Source organism: Plecotus auritus (assembly GCF_963455305.1).
Source record: "Plecotus auritus genome assembly, chromosome: 7".
In the NCBI taxonomy this organism is placed as follows: Eukaryota; Metazoa; Chordata; class Mammalia; order Chiroptera; family Vespertilionidae; genus Plecotus; species Plecotus auritus.
Genome location: NC_137774.1, coordinates 97,793,387 through 97,801,298, shown reverse-complemented (window position 1 = coordinate 97,801,298; position 7,912 = coordinate 97,793,387). Strand labels below are relative to the sequence as shown.

General features: G+C 45.2%; 1 pseudogene across 1 annotated transcript; it reads left to right on the top strand.

The window, feature by feature from the left end:
• Positions 1 to 4,441: 4,441 nt before the first annotated feature.
• LOC308253095 (lysine--tRNA ligase-like) lies at positions 4,442 to 5,738 on the top strand (annotated as a pseudogene). Its single transcript has one exon. The product of its transcript is annotated as a lysine--tRNA ligase-like (transcript).
• The last annotated feature ends 2,174 nt before the right edge of the window (positions 5,739 to 7,912 follow it).

The window sequence follows — 7,912 nt, the reverse complement described above, 5'->3', positions numbered from 1 at the left end:
TCTAGGTATCAGGTAATAGTATTGTGCCAATGTTAGTTTTCTGATTTTGGTAATTGTGTTGTAGTTATGTAAGGTTTCATCATTTGGGGAACTGGATGAAAGAGATATGAAAATTCTTGGTATGTTTGTGACTACTTTGTAAATCTGAAATGACTATTGTAAGTTTTCAAAGTGAAAAGTTAATAGGTTGTAATTATTAAAGTCAATAGGATGGAAGATGATGGACAGTTGAAGAGGACCCTTGAAATGAGACAAATTACAAATAACATCTGTCATATTTAGTTGGATAATGGCTGATTAGAGCAATGATTTGCAACACTGATTTAGGGCCACCCTACCCTGCCTCCCACACACACGAACATTCTCATCTCTGTTTTGATTTAAATGTCATAAAATTATCAGGAAATTTCAAAATATTATTAATCATAATTCACTTTGATTTTAAGTGTAAAATATCCTGCATAAATACTTTTTACAAGGTGAAAGGACTAGGAATATATCCTAATAATTCCAATCAGAAAGAATATATGCACCCCTACTATGTTCATAGCTGCATTATTTATAATCACTAAGATCTGGAAACAGCCCAAATGCCCATCAGTAGATGAGTGGATAAAAAAGATGTGGTACATTTATACAATGGAATACTATGCAACTGTAAAAAAGAAGACTCTCTTACCCTTTGAGACAGCATGGAAGTACCTGGAGAGTATTACGCTAAGTGAAATAAGCCAGACAGAGAAAGACAAGTATCACATGATCTCACCCATATGTTGAATCTAATGAACAAAATAAACTGATGAACAAAACAGATCCAGTGACATGGAATCATGGAACAGACTGATGAATCTCAGAGGGAAATGGGGATGGGGAGAGAGATTAACCAAAGAACTTACATGCATATATGCATACCCCATAGACACAGACAATAGTGCAACAAAGGCCCGAGGACGGAGTGGGAGGAGGGTGGAGGAGGTCAAAGGAGGAGGGTGGGAAGGGGGACAGCTATAATACTTTCAATAATAAAGATAAATTTTAAAAATAATCCTATCTAATAAAAGAGTAATATGCAAATTAACCATCACTCCGCTACACCCACCAGCCACGCCCACCAGCTAATCAGGAGGGAATATGCAAATAAACCCAACCAAGATGACTACGGCCACAGAGAGCAGGAGGGAGGCTTGGGTTTCCCCAGCAATGGAGGAAGCTAAGTTTTCCACCTGCCCTTGCTGGCCTAGGCTTCCACGCAAGGCTACAAAGTTTCAATTGTAGAAGATAAATAAACCCCAGATACCAGGGCCTCCGCTTGGGTCATCAGGGGGCGTGGGCAGCCTGCAAACCACCACAGGCCCCTTGCCCAGGCCACCCCACGCCCCAAGGGAACCCCCACCCTGATCCGGGACACCCTTCAGGGCAAACCAGCTGGCCCCCACCCGTGCACCAGTCCTCTATCCTATCTAATAAAAGAGTAATATGCAGATTGACCATCACTCCAACACACAAGATGGCTGCCCCCATGTGGTCAAAAATCCTGCCCCCATGTGGACACAAGATGGCCACCACAAGATGGCCAGCAGGGGAGGGCAGTTGGGAGGGACCAGGCCTACAAGGGAGGGCAGTTGTGGGCCATCAGGCCAGCAAGGGAGGGCAGTTGGGAGGGACCAGGCCTGCAAGGGAGGGCAGTTGGGGGCGATCAAGCCTGCAGGGGAGGGCAGTTAGGGGTGACCAAGCCGGCAGAGGAGGGAAGTTGGAGGCAACCAGGCCTGCATGGAAAGGCAGTTGGGAGGGACCCAGGCCTGCAGGGGAGAGCAGTTGGGGGGGACCAGGCCTGCAGGGGAGGGCAGTTAGGGGTGACCAGTCCTGCAGGGGAGGGCAGTTAGGGGTGACCAGGCCTGCAGGAGAGGGCAGTTAGGGGTGCCCAGGCCTGCAGGGGAGGGCAGTTAGGGGCAAACAGGCTGGCAGGAGAGCAGTTAGGCATCAATCAGGCTGGCAGGGGAGTGGTTAGGGCGTTATCAGGCTGGCAGGCAGAAGTGGTTAGGGGCAATCAGGAAGGCAGGCAGGCGAGCAGTTGGGAGCCAGCAGTCCTGGATTGTGAGAGGGATGTCCGACTGCCCGTTTAGGCCCGATCCCACTAGGATCGGGCTTAAATGGACAGTTGGACATCCCTCAAGGGGTCCCAGATTGGAGAGGGTGCAGGCTGGACTGAGGGACACCGTCCCCCCGCCCCGTGCACGAATTTCGTGCACCGGGCCTCTAGTCTATAATAATAAAAGCGTAATATGCTAATTAGATCAAACAGCTGAACAACCTTCCGGACGTCATTCCTGATGTCCTTCTGGACAAAGCTGTGGCAGTGGGGGCCAAGGCAGATGTGGTAAGGTAGGCAGGCGAGCAGTTAGGGGCGATCAGGCAGGCAGGCAGAGTGGTTAGGGGAGATCAGGCTGGCAGACAGAGGAGGTTAGGGGTGATCAGGCAGGCAGGTGAGCAGTTATAGGTGATCAGGCAAGCAGGCGAACAGTTAGGGATGATCAGGCAGGCAGGCAGAGGCAGTTAGGGGTGATCAGGCAGGCAGGTAGAAGTGGTTAGGGGCGATCAGGCAGGCAGGCGAGTGGTTAGGGGCGATCAAGCAGGCAGGCAGGAAAGCGGTTAGGAGCCAGCAGTCCTGGATTGCAAGAGGGATGTCCAACTGTCTGTTTGGGCCCAGATTGCGAGAGGGTGAAGGCCAGCTGAGGGACCACCTTCCCCCCCACCCCCCGGCCCCTGTGCACGAATTTTGTGCACCGGGCCTCTAGTAATAAATATTTTTCAAAAGGGGTGGGGGAAGAGAAAATCATAGAAACAAAAGGCTAGTTTCCAAAGATGTGATTCTGAGTTTTAAAACCATCACCCAAAGCAATCTCCTGGGAAACTTGTTTTTTAAAATTCTGATACCCAAGCCTTATATCAAACCTATAGAATCAGGATCTATAAGAGTAGGGTATTTGTACAAGGTCACTGTGTGATTCTGAGAGAACAGGAAAGTTTGAGAACCATCATTTAAGAAAATGACTGGTCTCTAAAACAGGATTCATTAACCACTAGATGGTGCCAGGTTATCAAAGATGGAACTTTCTGGAACATGCATTTTCCTTTTAGTATGTAGTGTACTCATTTTCTTTTTTCTCTCTCCACATCTACCCAAACTTTTAGAAAAGGATTATGTCACACCAAAATAAACATGTCACTCAGTATCAGTTTGGCAGTTTTTCCTTGAAATCATTTTGGTTATGACGGGCAAGCTTGTTCTGAGGGACTCAGGGCAGTGTTTCAGCACTCCTGCCCATAGCATCTTCTTTTTTGGCTGCAAATGTTACAAAGAAGGAAATCCACTGGGAATAGTGCCTGGTCAGCAATGAATGATTAGATAAGAGAGAATGAAATGACAAGTTCCTGAAAGCCATCCAAAACCATGACTTCAGAATCATCAGTTTAATCATTTCTAACTCCCACTGCTTTTGTGCAAAAGTATTTGACAACTTCTTTAACAGTTTTATCCTTTCTTCTTTCTCAGATTTGTTTCACATTAAGAAATGCTGCGTGAACGATAATCTCATTTCAAAATTTTTCTAAAGAATACATTTGATTGAAATTTGCTTCACATGTAGCCTTACATGTATTTCAATAATATTTATTTGTAAATGTGCTTTGAACAGAAAAGGAGTAAAGCTCAGCAAGACAAATAATGCATTTATTCTATTAATCCTACAAGTATCTATTGAGTAACTGTATGGTAGCAGGCACTGTGTTATATACTAGCATAGAAATACAGGATTGAGCAAAACAAACAACATAGACGCTTTCGTGCACTTGCATTCTAGTTGGGAGAAACCACTGGGGGAAACAAAGAAAATAAATAAAAGAGCTAAATAATAACAGAGTGACAACTCTTTTTTTAAATAAAAGAGACCGTTCAGGTAAGGCCCTCCAGAGAGATGGCTCTGGTACACAGGCCTGAAGTGAATGTATATGGTTGTGAGCCAAAAATGAGCAAAAATAAGCTAAAGAGACACCTGGAAATTGAGAAGAAAGTAAGCAGAGAAAGATGCCAAAAAGAAGGAGCTCATGAGAAACAACTAAGCCAGGCCAGTGCTGCAGCCTCCAACCACACCACTGACAACGATGTGGGTGCCGAGGAGGAGAGCCTGGGCTCAACCAATACTACAAGATCTGCAGCCAAGCGGTCTACCAACTAAAGGTCATTGGGGGAGACCTGTACCCACACAAGTTCCATGTAGATGTCTCGCTCACTCACTTCATCCAAGAACAAAGTCAACTGTAGCCCAGGGACCACCTGAGGGACATCACCTTAAAGGTGACAGGTGGGATCCATGACAAAAGAGCTTCTGGGGAAAAACTCATCTTCTATGACCTTTTAGGAGAGGGAGTCAAATTGCAAGTTATGGCCAATTACAGGAAATATAAATCAGAAGAAGAATTTATCCATGTCAATAACAAACTATATCAGGGAGACATAATTGGGGTTCAGGAGAACCCTGGGAAAACCAAAAAGGGTGATCTGAAAATCATTCCCAATGAGATCACACTGCTGTCTCCTTGCTTGCATATGTTACCTCATCTTCACTTTGGCCTTAAAGACAAGGAAACACGATATTATCAGATACTTGGACTTGATTCTCAATGGTTTTGTAAGGCAGAAATTTATCATCTGCTCTAAGATCATCACATTTATAAGAAGTTTCTTGGATGAGTTGGGATTCCTGGAAATTGAAACTCCCATAATGAACACCATCCAGGGGAGCAGTGACCAAGCCCTTTATCACCTACCACAATGAGCGGGACATGAATTTATTTATGAGAATTGCTCCAGAACTCTACCATAAGATGCTGATGGCTGGTGGCATTGACCGGGTTTATGAAACTGGATGCCAGTTCCAGAATGAAGGAATTGATTTGACTCCCAATCCTGAGTTCACCACCTATGAGTTCTACATAGTCTATACAAGCTATCACGATCTCATGGAAATCATGGAGAAATTATATGGGGGATGGCGAAGCACATTAACAGCAGTTACTAGGTCACCTACCATCCAGATGGCCCCAAAGGCCAAGTCTATGAGACTGAGTCACTCCACCCCTCCAGAGAATCAGCAAGATAGAAGAACCTGAGAAAGCCTTGGGGGAGAAGCTACCAGACACTAATTTTTTCAAAACTGAAGAAACTCTCAAAATTCTTGATGATACCAGTATGGAAAAAGCTGTTGAATGCCCTCCATCTAAGACAATAGCCAGGCTTCCTCATAAGCTTGTTGAGGAGTTCCTGGAAGTGGCACACAACAATCCTACATTCATCTGTGATCACTCACAGATAATGAGACCTTTGGCCAAAGAGCACCACTCTGGATATGACTGAGTGCTTTGTCATGAAGGAAATATGCAATGCCTACACCACACTGAATAATCCCATGTGGCAACAGCAGCTTTTCGAAGAACAGGCCAAGGCCACTGGCAATGATGAGGCCATGTTTATAGATGAAAACTTATGCACCACTCTGGAATACGGGCTGCCCCCCACAGCTGGCTGGGGCATGGGCACCCGCTGAGTCACCATGTTTCTCACAGATGCCAATGACACCAAGGAAGTACTTCTGTTTCCTGCCATGAAACCCAAAGACAAGAAGGAAAAGGTAGTAATTGCTGATACACTGGAAAACACAAGAGCTGGCACTTCTGTCTAGAAAATAATAATTGCAAGTCACATAATTCAGGCATCTTTGCATTTCTGCAAAAGATCAAGGACTTCAGGGAATTCTTGTATATTGCTATCTACTTGACTATTGTAGTTCAGTCAACAGAAGAGGGAAAAAGAATTAAGAATTCCTGTTTTACTCCTTGTTATTAAATAGACTGTCTCTAAAGAATAAGGAGGAAGAAGAGAAGAAGGAAGAGGAGGAGGGAGAAGAGAAAAAAAGAAGAAGAAAGAAGAGGAGCAGGAGGAGGACAAGGAGGAGAAGAAGGGGGAGGAAAAGGAAGAGGAAGAAAAAGAGGAAGGAGGAGGAGGAGGAGGAGGAGGAGGAGGAGGAGAAACAAAAATCTATATATATAAAAGGCTAAGCAACCATCCAACTGTCTGACCCATATATGACACACAATGACCACCAGGGGGCAGACGCTCAACGCAGGAGCTGCTGAGCTGTGGTGACTTGGCAGCAGTGGTTCTCCAGTGACGCACCCCGGAGCCCGATTTCAGGATGCATCACCTGAGAAACACCCTCTCACAATCCGGGACCCCTCAGGAGATGTTGGAGAGCCGGTTTTGGCCTGATCCCCACAGGCTAAGCTGAGGGACCCCACCTGCCAGAGGGACCCTGCTCACTCTGCCATGGTGCCACCCCAGGTGCAACGGGCCTGGGAGGGACCACGGGAGGTTGGCTCCAGGGTGTGTCCTGTCTGTCTCACACAGTCCTGCCCCGCCAGCCACCTTCTAATTAATTTCCTTTCAGTGTGCACGAATCTGTGCACCAGGGCACTAGTTAAAAATAAAGCAGAATGGCCCTAGCCACTGTGGTTAGAGTGTAAGGGCACATACCTCAATTGCAAGCTTGGTCCCAGGCCCTGGTCCAGGAGCATGCAGGAGGCAACTAATCGATGTGTCTCTCTCTCACATCAATGCTTTTCTCTGTCTCTCCCCAACCCTTCCTTTCTTTCTAAAAATCAATTAAAAAGATATCCTTGGGTGAGGATTAATAAAAATAAATAAAGCAGAGTGATGTATAGTTTCTGCACAAGGTGGAACTGTTTTTGACAGGGTGGTCAGGAAAGGCATCCCTGAGCAGGTGACATTTGAGCTAAGAGTTAATGGTGACACAAAGAGCAGGAGGTCCAGCTATCCAGGTGGAGGACAGTGCAAATGCAGAGACCTGGGGGTAGGAACAAGCCTGGCACGTTGCAGATCAGGAAGAAAGCCAATACAGGGAAGCATCAGCCAAATGAGGTTGGCAGCGTGAACAAAGACCTGGTCAGAGCCATAGATTGCAATCTAGATTTTATTTTTTGTGAAATAGAAAATCATCCGAAGGTTTCCAGAAGGAAAGTAACATGGCCTAATTTTTTTTTCAAAGACCATCTGGGCTCCTGATTGTAGAAGGACACAGCTGAATTTATAAGGTGCCCATAGTAGGCTTTCAGGTTGATGAGATGCCTATCGAAGGCCTCAAGTTCCCTTATTTGTCTGAGCAATACCCATGTGGTTTATGAAGACTTGCCTAACTAATGACTGTGTTACATATCCAAAATATGGAATGGGAAGTAGGCTTTTAAAAAATTAGGCACAAATTACATAATCAAATTATTATTGTATTTATAACTTCATCACCAATCATATGTGTGATTTGTATCTGTCCACATCATGCAAATTCTCTGAACTTTCATTGCTGTGGCTGTTAATAACAAGGCAGTAAAAAGAGGGTTAATATTTACTAAAGCTGTGACCCGTAACTCAAAGTTTCTAAATCAGCAGAAAGTATTTTTACCAGTGATCAAAAGAACCTCGGGCTAACTTTCCTCAAAACAATAGCTTCTGATTTTTTCTAATTTATTTCTTCGACTGTAAGGTTAAACAGCAGAGAGAAAGAACAGAGCTTTGCTGAGGGCCTTTTCTCATCACCATTTTGCAGAAAAGAAAACTGGAGTACGGGACATTAACCCTTAGCACGTCGGAGGCTCCTAACACAGTAGGCTTGAGGCAGGATCAGAAGCCAGCTTTGTCTTACGCTGAAGGTGTGCTATTCCTTCAGTGCAAAAACCTGGAGTAGTGAGAAGAAGAAGGACTTCCATGACAGACCTGAGAAAAGTGAGTGGTGGGTACTGCTGTAAGCTTTGTACGGGGAGACTAAGATGAGCGGGAGGACTA